This window comes from Vanacampus margaritifer, chromosome 9 (assembly GCF_051991255.1).
Source record: "Vanacampus margaritifer isolate UIUO_Vmar chromosome 9, RoL_Vmar_1.0, whole genome shotgun sequence".
Taxonomy (NCBI): domain Eukaryota; kingdom Metazoa; phylum Chordata; class Actinopteri; order Syngnathiformes; family Syngnathidae; genus Vanacampus; species Vanacampus margaritifer.
This window is the reverse complement of record NC_135440.1, coordinates 7310328-7322546: the sequence shown is the minus strand read 5'-3', so window position 1 is coordinate 7322546 and position 12219 is coordinate 7310328.

Sequence of the window (12219 nt, the reverse complement as noted above, 5' to 3'; positions counted from 1 at the left end):
ACTAAAAATCTAGCATTTTAGTCTTTATTTTAGCCCAAGAAAATGTTATTCGCCTAGTTGTAGTCAACAAAAACTGTCAACGTTTTAGTCTAGTTTTCGTCAGGACAATCATTTTACCCGTCTAGATTATTTTTTTTTGTCAGCAGATTATGGCTGCGTTCAGACTGCAGGCAAATCGGATTCCTCCTTAAATCCGATTTTTAGGGCTGACTGTTTAGCAAGTGTTCAAATCCGATCTGGCCCTGTTCAGCCTGAGCCACATTACTGACATATTGACACATCTGACAGGTTGCTGTAGCAACGATGTCGAACGAAGGCGGCAACCAGCGCTTAGTGTTTGACGTCATGTGACTCTGTTAACCGCTCCGTATTTCCCGTTCCTTGCAAGCAAGTTAAGCGGTTTTCTTTCATTTTTCTTTATTTCATTTATGTATTTATTTTAATGACCATATATCTATGGCTATGACCAGGCACCATTTTGCCATTTCCGGTTGCGCATGTGAAGATCTGATGGCGTAGCGAGAGCGGCTTCAGTGCACGTAACGTAAACTGTCACCGTATTTCCGGTTGAGCATGAGCGGAGCCGACGGGGCAGTGGAGCTGTCAAGGAGTTGACTGCCGAGCATGCGAGGAAACAGCCGGGCAGCGAAATCATTAGCTATTGACAGTGCCCGCACATTGTTTTTTGCACGCGTAGAGTGACGTCAGGTCAGTCTAATCCGTTCTGAGTGTTTCGAGCTGATCAGACTCATCCTGTCCAAATTGGATATGAAACTACCTCCCGCATTTGGTATCAATCTGTCCCGCAAAAATTGGATTTATTGTGCTTTGTGACTGTTCCGACTACAAAAAAAACCCATCCACATTCAATCTAGATGGGCTAAAAATCGGATTTGAGCTGTCAGTCTGAACAAGGCCAAAGTTAAAATATTTCACTTAAAAATGTCTCTCATCTTTTTGATGCAAAACAGCTTTACACAGTATATCAACAATTTAGTGGCTGCTATGGCTCCATGCAATGAGCTAGTAAGTTAGCCAGCATTACTGGTCAGATTTACATTATTGTTGGAACCTTATAGCCGCCGTTGGATTAATGTTGCATTCGAGGATGGTCGGAAGTCAGACTTCTGAAGTGTGTACGGGAACATTCAACTCAACACGGGAACTGGGACATTCCACTTGCGAAGTCGGGGGAAAAAAATACCCCGACTTCACCGACGGACTACAAGTGACGTCACTCTACAATGGCGACCCCTTCAGAAACACAGACCGTGAATTGGTAAACCACAATTTACTCGAGTATAAAACTAGATAGCTTACTTTTTTTTTTTTTTTCTTCTTTCTAAAGGAGAGCTCAGTATTGTTCATTCGATTTGACATGTCATCATTGCTCTCCTTTTTTATTTTTTATTAAAAAATTTTTTTTTATATATACTGTATATATATATTTATTTTTTTGTATGTGGGTGAGTATGTGTATGTGCGTGTGTGTGTGTGCGTGCGTGCATGCGTGCGTGCGAGCGTGTGTGTATTCATCAGTTCACCTAAAACCTATTAAAAAAAATCCCATACTAATAATATAATATAATAATAAATTGCCAAATGCAGAAACATCAATGTAAGTTATCACGATGTGGTGGCTCTCGCTAACAGGCAGAATTAAGTAACCAGAATTAGGTTAAAAAATTCTATATACATAGACCATGTTTCTATAAATTTTGATATTTGGTTTTTATTTGAGGCCGATATTTTTTCCATTAAAATGTGATTTATGAGGAGGTTAGACCATTGGTCGATATTCAGAGTTTGTTTATTTTTTCCAGTTAACAAGAATTGTTTTTTTAGCGATAGTAAGGGCTACAAGTGTAGATTGAAATTGTTTATGTGATAAGTCAGTTGTTGTTAGGTCACCTAGCAAACACAAGTTTGGCGATAAAGGTATCCTACAGTTCAAAATAGCGGAAAGTTTTTCTAAGACTTTAGTCCAGAAATACATAACCGGAGTACATAACCATAAAGCATGAACATAAGTGTCTGTAGTGTTTTGTAAACATTGGAGACAAATGTCGGAGTCTGAGAGTCCCATTTTCTTCATCATATATTGAGTAATGTATGTTCTGTGAAAACTAGATAGCTTACTATGTTCATAAATATTCAACATAACTTCACGTAACACACCGTTCGTGACATTATATCTATCTCCCTGCATGAAATTGTACGGTGAACTACTGAACTGTCTGCAATGCTAATGAAATAAGATAAAAACAATAAATGAAGCAAAATTGTAAGAAGGCAAGTTTGCTGAAGGTCAAAATAAGTTTTGAGGACCAAAATAAAAAACTATTTATCACTATCCGCCATTTTAGTTGTTTACTTTCGCCTCGAATGCTTTCAGGTCGGAACTTGGAAAAAACAATTTGGATATATCCGACCATCCTGAATGCAGCATTATGTTACGTTATCAACTATAATTTCCTTCTTCTTCTTTTTTTAACCTTTCACTGTGAATCAACCTCCTGTCTGTTCCATGTGTATGTTGCACTTGCTAGCTGCAGATTTGAAAGGCGGTGTGTCACATGACAGTATCACAGTGACAGATTAGCAGAGACAAGATTTTACAAAATCATACAATTTTCGTCTCATTTTTGTGAGTTTGGTCATGTGATAATTACAAGCTGAGCCGTGATTGTTTGTAACCTGTGATGGCCAATGTGATGTCATGTGGCATGTGGCAAAATGGCCGCTCCCTGAGATGGATAAAAACAGGTGGATTTTGCTGCTTAATTCATATTCCACAATCGCAACATTAATCAGAATGTCATGTTTAGACTAGTGAGTCTGCAAAATTTTGGGAATCAATAAAATAGCAGAATGAAGGATACGACCATCAAAAAAGACAATCATTTTCAATTTGGATTGATATGTCAGCGACTTAAGAGTTGAAAAATATGTTTATCATTGTGGTTGTAATTTTTAGTGGTGGTCAACCTCACTAGATCAAATTGAGAAGCGTTCCTAATGTTTTGGTTCTATTATTTTGGTGCATGAGCAAAATATTAGCTCTTGTGCTGAGATATGTTTTCAGTGGAGCTCATGATGAAAGGAACCAAGCTCCCCCGACAATGTCTGTGGTTCTCATGCTGCCTCAAAGTAACACGATATAACGTCAGCAGACCTAAACCTAAATACGAAAGTATATTGTTATTGAACGACTAAGCATTTACTGGCTGAACACAAAGAATTCTTGTCCTCTGATGACTGGCGACAAATCTCCAGGAGGCCACTGCATCCCGCCAAGAAACAGTTAACTAATTTGACAGCATAACCACAACCTGCATGACAGGTTAATTCATCTCAAATGTATTTGCATGGGACCAAAACATAATACATTTGAAATAACTATCATGTGAAGAAGCACACATAGAAAGCGTCAAGACCCAAGACAAATTTGTGAAATGGGCAAGGTTATGTACAGAACCAGGGCTGTAAGCGTTATGCATAATGTCCCTTCATTTTTATCCTAAATTAATTTCACTGCAAATAACATTTGGCTTACATGAGTGTTTGTGTAGATGAAACATGAGACAATGAAGGAAATCAGGAATGAGTTACAAGTCTGAAGGCTCCAAACCTTTCAAGACAACTTACCAAGCATGCATTCGTAATGAACTACAGCTCCATTTATCAGCGGATGGCACCGCCAAAAAAAGTTTCCACTTCAATTGATTACTTTGAGGGGAAGGACTGAAGCCAAACTCGTCTGAGACATGACTTCATTTTTCGGTTGCTCCCTCCACTGCCATATCCAAACAGGATATTTTTAGTCAGAGTTCACCCTGGATCGTTGGAAAGCTCATTGTATTGCAAAACTCATTGGGCATCATAGATTTAGCCAAGATGTCAGGTCCTACATGTCCTGGATGCTGCTCTAACATTTCATTTTTGAATCATACTGAACTTCATACTGTATACTGCCTGTTTGAGCAGTTAATTTAGATTACTATTATTATTATAAGATACTTCCTCAAAGTATTACAAGCCCTCTTTCAAGAAGTCGAACTGAGTTCATCCCCAGGGGGGCAGCCGGAATTATTTCAGTGGTGTGTTAGGGCGCCGTAACACCTCACTGAGGGGTGACTTTAAGCACACATGCACATCATTCACATGCATGTAACCCACTCTGTAACTGAGAAGTCATTGTTTGTCATACAATCCACAGTCAGGGTTTCATGAAATACATACATGCACACATATCCAGAACATATCAACATACTCATAATACAAGCAGGCTTAAGTCTAAGTAAAAAAAAGTAAAGTTTTGCTGATCCTATTTTATTAGAGAATTCAATTTCCTGCAGTTTAGATTTTGTGTGACACGACATAGTCGTCTAACTCATGCACTGTTTTGCTTACTAACATTTTTTAATATTTTTGATTTAACAAACAAGGCAAAATCAGCCACTCAAGCAATTGTAATTTGTTTGTATACAGTTACTCAGAAAAATATTGTAATTTGTAAAATGTGTTAAGGCAGATACAGAATAAGGTAGTCCTCTAGTTACGAACATTACGAGTTACGAACATTCGCAGATACGAACAAGGGCTGGCTGATGTCTATAAATGCCATATTTCGCACGCAAGTTAATATTTTTAAGTGCGCACTACATCATACATTACGGTACAGTACTGTACTATAGTTCCCACACCTTGTCCGGCAATGCATGGCACAGGAGCCACGGCACACGCACTCGATATTGGCACCACACTGTGAGTACATTTCGGAGGCTCTCCTGGAGGATATTCATGAGAAGCAGCCCTCAGTCATCTTCTTTATTGGCGTAGTAGCAAATCATACAATATCTCTTCAGCTTCAAAATCATTTGAATCTGACGGTCGCCATCTTGCCTCTTCATGCGCGCCATTCACATTCATGTGCACTTTACGGAAAACATACTTTCCTGAGAACGTTACACCCCTTCAACTTCAGCAGCTGCACATCAACTCAACTCAATAACTGCTCCACCATCTATGTACAGTAAGCATGTTTATTTTGTTTTTATTGCATTATACTGTGCAAAAATTAAATTAAATTTACTGTGAGGAAAAGTGGTTCAAATAATGGATGGATGATGTCATTTTTTTAATTTTTTTTTTTACTTAATTTATGTACTGTATAGAAAGTATGGACTGTATAATACTTAATTTATTTCATTTAAAAAAAAGTTTTACATATTTTTCTTATTTATGTATTTTTTCAAAATTAATAACATTTAGTTTTTAAACTAAATTCAATTTAATTTGATTTACAAACAAATTCGACTTACAAACAACCTCTCAGAACCCATTGTGTTCGTAAATTGAGGACTACCTGTAGATTTTTTTTTCATGTTGGACTAGAATAGATAAGAATAGAGCCACCCCTGCACTAAATAACAGCCGAATCACATCTTTGTATTTAAAATCAACACAAAATCAATCTGTAGTAATTTGACAATTTTTAAACAGTTACTTGGAAATCCTTAACGTGATAGGTTCACCGTTTGGACATTGACACAAGAGAAAAATGTGTAAGAAACGAATGGGGGTGGGGGTGTGGGTGGGGTGGGGGTATTGCGATACTCGGGGCATGGGTTGCATGTGAACCCAGGGAACATGTTTTTTTTTTTGGGGGGGGGGGGGCATACTCGAATAAAGTGTAATTGCACATCCACTACAGTAGGTGGCAGTGGTGCTGTCATTGTCAGAGACCGTGCAAGGAGCATTAGCTCATCTGCAGAGTTGTATACAATTTTATAGACAATTTTGTGCACAATATTTTTTTCTTCCTGGAGGGGGGGGGGGGGGGCATACCTGGAAAACCAATAAATTAGTCTACTTTAGCTTTGGTTAGTGACATAACTGTATTCTCTTCTCTGAAGCCTGGTTCTTCTTTTAGAACAAGTGCTGTAAAATGCAACAAAAAACAAAACAGAACAAATTGCATTCACTACCTTAATGTTTTGAATGATGCTTCTGAACAGTTGTCCTTTGAGGGAGGCTGACGCCTTGCGTGATGTCATCCACGACAGTGGTCCAACATCTGAAGCTTTGTGCGACTTGAGAGTCAGACCTTTCCCGTATTGTACGTTGTTGGCATTTCAATTTCTTACTGTTATTTCTTTTAGCTGCACCGTTTCACAGCAGGCAAAGACAGCTTGTCATAACCAGACCAAAAAACAACGTCTGCAGATCTATTTCCTGTGTTGTACTTGGCATCTTTACATTGCTTTCTCAGACAGACTCTGTGTTTTGGCAGCAATAGTAGATGAAAAAGGAAATGAGGTGATCGGTTAGATCAATCTTACAGTAAAACCACTCAACCATTGCAGGGAAGCCATGTAGATTAAATCTCCCGCAGCCTTTCTGATCCTCCTCATAGAGCATGTTTAATGGGCTGTTTGTGATGGCTGCGGCTGTGGTCTTGCCCAAGCTGCGGCAACACATCGGAGTATCATTAGCATTATATTTTCAATCAAGTGAACGTCTCCTTAGCTTAATTGAGATCTATAAACAAATGACAAGCTCATTTCACCTCTTGATCACCTCACTGCTTAGCTGTCACAGGGCTCCTTTGATTTAATTTGCATCAAACTACTAATGCAGTTATTCATCAATTCATGGCCTCCCCTGTATGCTTGTTTCCCCCATTATGCCTATGCATTCACTTCTAATTATGATAAATAATGATTGTCTGCTTGTTTGTTGCCGTAAACAAGAGAGATGGTATGTACCTATCAGTGATTCATCAGTATTTTTTAACCAAGCGCACCATCAAAACAGTGAAAAAAGATCTTGAACAATCTGGATGACCATATTTTATGATGCTGAAAGAACATTACAGAGTTTATGTAAATTTTGCCAAGGCGCTGTTGACCAATTTCCACAAGGAAATCTGTGAGACTATTTCAGTTATAATTCAGTGAAATCGTCTCTGGGATGAAACTGACAGACATCCCAAAATACGCAAGAATAAAAAAATGAGGGGGGAAAATGGACATAAGTGTTTTTCACATAGCAAATGCTAAGCTATAAACAGTATAAAGACATGTTTATGCTGATTGGCATTATTTTAATAAGTCTTCTTGCTAGGATCGCCTAAGTCATTCACAAACTCCACATCCTGTGACAAATTTAATGCATTCTACATAAAAAAAGTATAAAAGTACATAATGTGGTGCTGTTGGAGAAATCGGAATAAATCTATTAAATTAAAACCATTGAATTTGAAAGATTTCTGTCTTCACAAAATCATTTATCAAAGACTTTAGCCAGTGGTCAGTAATATTGCTAAGTAATAGAAAGCAGCGTAGAAAAGTCACGGAGCCAACAAAGCTATTTTCTTGCCATCCATTACCAAATTTCATGGAATAGTTGCAAAAGTTCTGACATTCCTTGACAAACCACTAACCTTTTGCCAACAACCATGAATGCATGTGAAGATGCATTCAATTCCATCCAGCCACAGGCTAAATGACTATCACGCAGCCAATTTCCATGCTAAACTTTGCAAAGTTATGAATGTCATCACAAAGTTATGCTGAAGGGAATGGGGTAAAAAAAACAACAACATAGATTTACAATAGTAAACAAATATTGTATTGAAGATCAAATATTTCTGGATTTTTCAGAATGATGGAATTAAATAATGAGTCCAGTCTGGACTGATAATAACCAACTTTGTAAGGGTTTCAACTTCATAAAATGTTTTTCTTTAGAGCAGGAGAAGTAAGTGCAAAATATGTATGTGCTGTTGTGTCTGTGTCCAAAAACAGGCACTGCAGACCTGATTATCCTGGAGTGTCATGTGCATGCAGTCACGACGCGTATGTCTGGTGAGAACGATTGTGACTGGAGAGAACTTGATATTGTCGATGTGTCCAAATTTTCAAGACTGGGACCTCCAAAGGCCGAATTTGTCCCGGCACAACTCGACAAGACGCACAGACTTACCTGAATGAACTGTTAATGCTGCTTGTCGGTAGCGCATTGAAAGAGAGTCATGAACATGTTCAGTAACTTATAAAAGCAGTGCATGGTGAACTCCAAAGGCAAAAAATACATTGATGTACTGACAGTGGGGGGACACATTTGATATGCGAATTACAGTTTTTGATGCCCAGAGCCACACCCCCTTCATTAAAACAGATTCCCCATTGAGTTTGTTGGCATTGGTGCTGATGGAAGATATTGACCTTAACTGCCCATATGCATCCACCAACTTATGGGCTTTATGGCCGTCTGTCCATTAACGATAACCCTTTGAATGACTGGTTTGATTTTGTCTGTTTCAAAACATAATCATGTTTTTTTTTTTTAAAAAAAGAAGGGAAAAAAAAGTGTGCGCTTTGACTTTTGGCTAGGCATGATTGAGTTTGAAACTCCTGCTATATTGAATTAGCTTCGCAACAGGAGAGGCCCAGAGATAAGACAAGACCCTTGAACAAGGGAGTCAAACTCAACTGAGATTTTCTAAAAATAAAGTGTACATTTTCATATTTTGTGAGTAATAAAAAAAAGGCCTTTTACAGTATTCTTAAAATTGATGGGCCTTATTTTCATGCCAAGCCCAAGTCTAGCGTAAAGCGCTAACTGTGCTCACAGGTGGAGCTTTCTTACAGTTGGTATTTTTTTAGATTAGCACAGATAGAACCGGGTGTTTGTTCTGCCTGTTGTGTGATGGAATCCTAATCAGACATGCTTGACTTTGTAGAAGCAGAGATGAACTCGTTGGAGTCCATGCGTGCGATTGGCACGCGTTTCTTCAGGTAAACTGCAGATCTCCCCTTGTGGAAGATGTAGTTGGCTGCTCATGTGAGACATGGGCAATTGGTCAATTTATGAATGAAATAAAAGTAATCCACCACACACGTCCACAGAGCTGTCTGTCTGCCTTATTTAATTACACCAAAATTGTGCTACACCAGGACATATTTCCTTATTGTGAATGCCACACTTACAATACTGTTTTTGTTAATGTAGGACCAGATGAATCTTATAGGGCAACTGAAGTAAGCATTAGGGAAAAGAAGTGATGAGTCTACTCAAGGACAGTACCCGTGATCTTGTAAGCACATTCATCTGGGATCTTTATTTTTGATCAAGTACAATATGAAAATTGATGTTGCAGGAAATGGAAAGCTATTTTAGATTTATACACTAATAGAGGTCAACGTTGAATTAAAGTGGGCTGGTCTGAGCCATGAAACTCCTGGGCTTAAAATGAGTCCAAAGTTGACCGCTCTTCCCAAGTCAAAGGCATTTGCAAAAACTGCACTCAGTGAAAATAAACACAGGGAGGACAAACAAACTCCAGAAAAAAAGGTCCAGGCAGAGATTCAAACACAGAACCTTTCAACTGTGAGGCAGCAGAGACGACGCTTAAGTACACTGCTGCCCATGATAGATGCCCATGATAGATGGATGTAATTTGAAATGAGTTTCCTCATTAACCAACTGTTATTTTTAAATGTCACTAACTAAAGGCAACCTGAAGATGGCAGCATTACATAATATAACAGCTAGTATCACAGTTCATAGTCTGTTAGTATGGCTGTCTGTTTTTCTGCCAAAAGGCTGTGATTTCATGCTTCCTGATGCCTTTTAATAAATATATTTGACAAAAAAAATAAATAATAATTTAATGCAAGCCACTCACTCAGGCCTCTTCAAGTACGTGCTTACCTGGAATTGATTGGTTGTCTGGAGAATGTACATGCAAGCACATACAACTTCCTCTGAAAGACCCAATCTTGCCAGTGTGGTATTGTGCAACATCTGGCTCCTGCTGTGTATTGATCTTGGCTGAGGTCAGGACAAGGGGTTAGTGGAGGGGGTTGTAGTGTGAGTTAAGTGCACGTCTTTTTTTTAAGGTCCTCCCGTTTGTCCCAGTGAGCATTTACCGTCAAGTGGTGCTCTATTGCACAAGGAGAGTGAGTGTCCCAGAGGAGATCATCCAGCCAGGACCTGAATAATTCATTCAGTGCTTTGCTTCTCGGAGCTCCAGGAGTATGGGATGATGAGGGATTTTAAAGCATGTGTGTACCTCCAAAGATCCTTTCCAATCAGTATTTCTCCTCCAATAACTGCTCCCCTCTTCACTTGCTACTTTGTGTATGAAATAATTAGCTTCCTCCAATCATTTCATTTGTTTCAACAATTGCTATTGACACACCGATCATACCCCAGATTTAATTTCTTAACACTGTAAATATCCTGCTAACCCCTTGCCCTAGCTTCCTCCAATGCTCTGTCATGAATGGGGCTCTTTGCGGGAAATTATAGCACACAGTTCTATCTGTTCACATCTCATGTTTCAGACCGGTATAGTGAAGCGATGGAAAGTGGTGCATTCGGATCATCATAACCTTCAAATTCTGTGCCGTCCCATCATTGCCTCTTCCCACTCTTTCTAAAATTCTTATCACCGTTGTGCTCATGTTTCCTCTTTCCAATATTCATCTTGTGCTCCACCTGGCAGGGATGTAGAGGGAAATTAGATTGGAACTGTGACAAGGATGAAACTCAAACCACGCATTTAAAGGCATGTATTTGTGCTAAAAACATCAATGTAGCCAATAAATCTGTCAAACAGGGTTAGGATTACATGGATGACCCTTGGGGGAGGTCGGGGTGGGGGTTATAGGTGTAATTTGGAGATGTTGTTTTGATGAAGCTTTTCCTCTTCTGGTAATAGATAATGTATTGTATCACCCTCATTTTCGGGACACTGATTGGCGAACCGCCAGGCTGTGTTTTTACATACTTGGCCAATAAATGTGATTTTGGTTGTATCATTTCCCTGACAACAAAAAAAATATGTTTTGACAAGAAGCTCAGGGTCATAAGCATAGATTTTAGGCGAAAAGGTAGACTACACTAAAATACAACAATGTTGTAAAAAAAAAAAAAAACTCAAAGAAAAGTTGAAAATGTAAGGATAAGAGATTTGGAAAATGGATGGTTATTTGCACACCAAAAAATCACCACGATAATTGGGGTGTCGATGCTATTGTCCCTAAAAATTATTACAGACATGCTCAATTCCCCTTGGGTTCGAATTTGGTATACTGTAGTGCATGAAACCCTCTTTTTCAATTTACCTGTAATCAATATGGCTGTGTTCACTCCCACAGCAGTGCAGACGCCCCTGTAACGATCTACGAAAATATGCTTGCTACCTCCCAAACAAAACATGTATGTAAACTTTACTCAAGAGTTTGTGAACTATTTTGGGTTGTCTCAGTTTACTTAACCTGACAACCTATATCAGTAGACACAATACGACAATTAGAAATTAGAAACATTTACAACAATTAGAAAGATGGACGCGTTGTAACTGCACTTACGTATAGCCAGATTTAAAAGCAGGAGGCCAAGGATGATGAGGAAAAATGTAGAAAGAAAGTATAGAATGTGAGATTACAGGGGTCAATTCTAACTCTTGAGAGTTACATTGTTTGGGTTCTGCAATTAAACTTTTTGTTTCACATGTACACTCTTGTAGAGACTATTCTTAGCAGCACACCATTTTGTATTTTCCTCTCTACAAACATTAGTGAGATTTTAGACAAATCTCTCCTCGTAGATTTTGCCAACTAAAATAGCACATTTGAGCAAGCCCGTTTGTTACTGTGATCAGTAGTAATGGCAACTGTGTCAGGCTGTCAGCATTAAAGTGTGCAAAGTTATTTACGTCAATAAAAGTGGATTTGAAAAGCAGCGTTGCTAACATGGCTTTACAAAGCCTCTTGGCGACTTTTTTGTTGTTGTCAAAAGCGACTAGTGACAAATCTAGCAACTTTTTCTCGTAGACAAACCACTTAAGTCATCAAGTTATTTTAAGAAATGATGGCCTATTTCAAAGGCAAAATTAAACAAACCAACAGAAGAAAGTTCATTTGTAGTTCTGAACATATTTAGTTGTTTTTTTTTACTCACTTATTGCTTCTCCCACTACATTATTATTCTCAACTAAATGATCCATTACAATTACATGCAAATGGTTAGGCGATGACGTCACTTACCGACTTTTAGGACAGCCTATAGCTACTTACAACTGTTGAAAAGAAATCCATGGCTCTCGCTGTTCACACGCTAGGGCTGTTAGCCGCAGCTAAATGCTGGTATGGGTGCTGTACAATACAATGTAGGCATAATTAAGTCTTTTTAGAGCACCCTAAA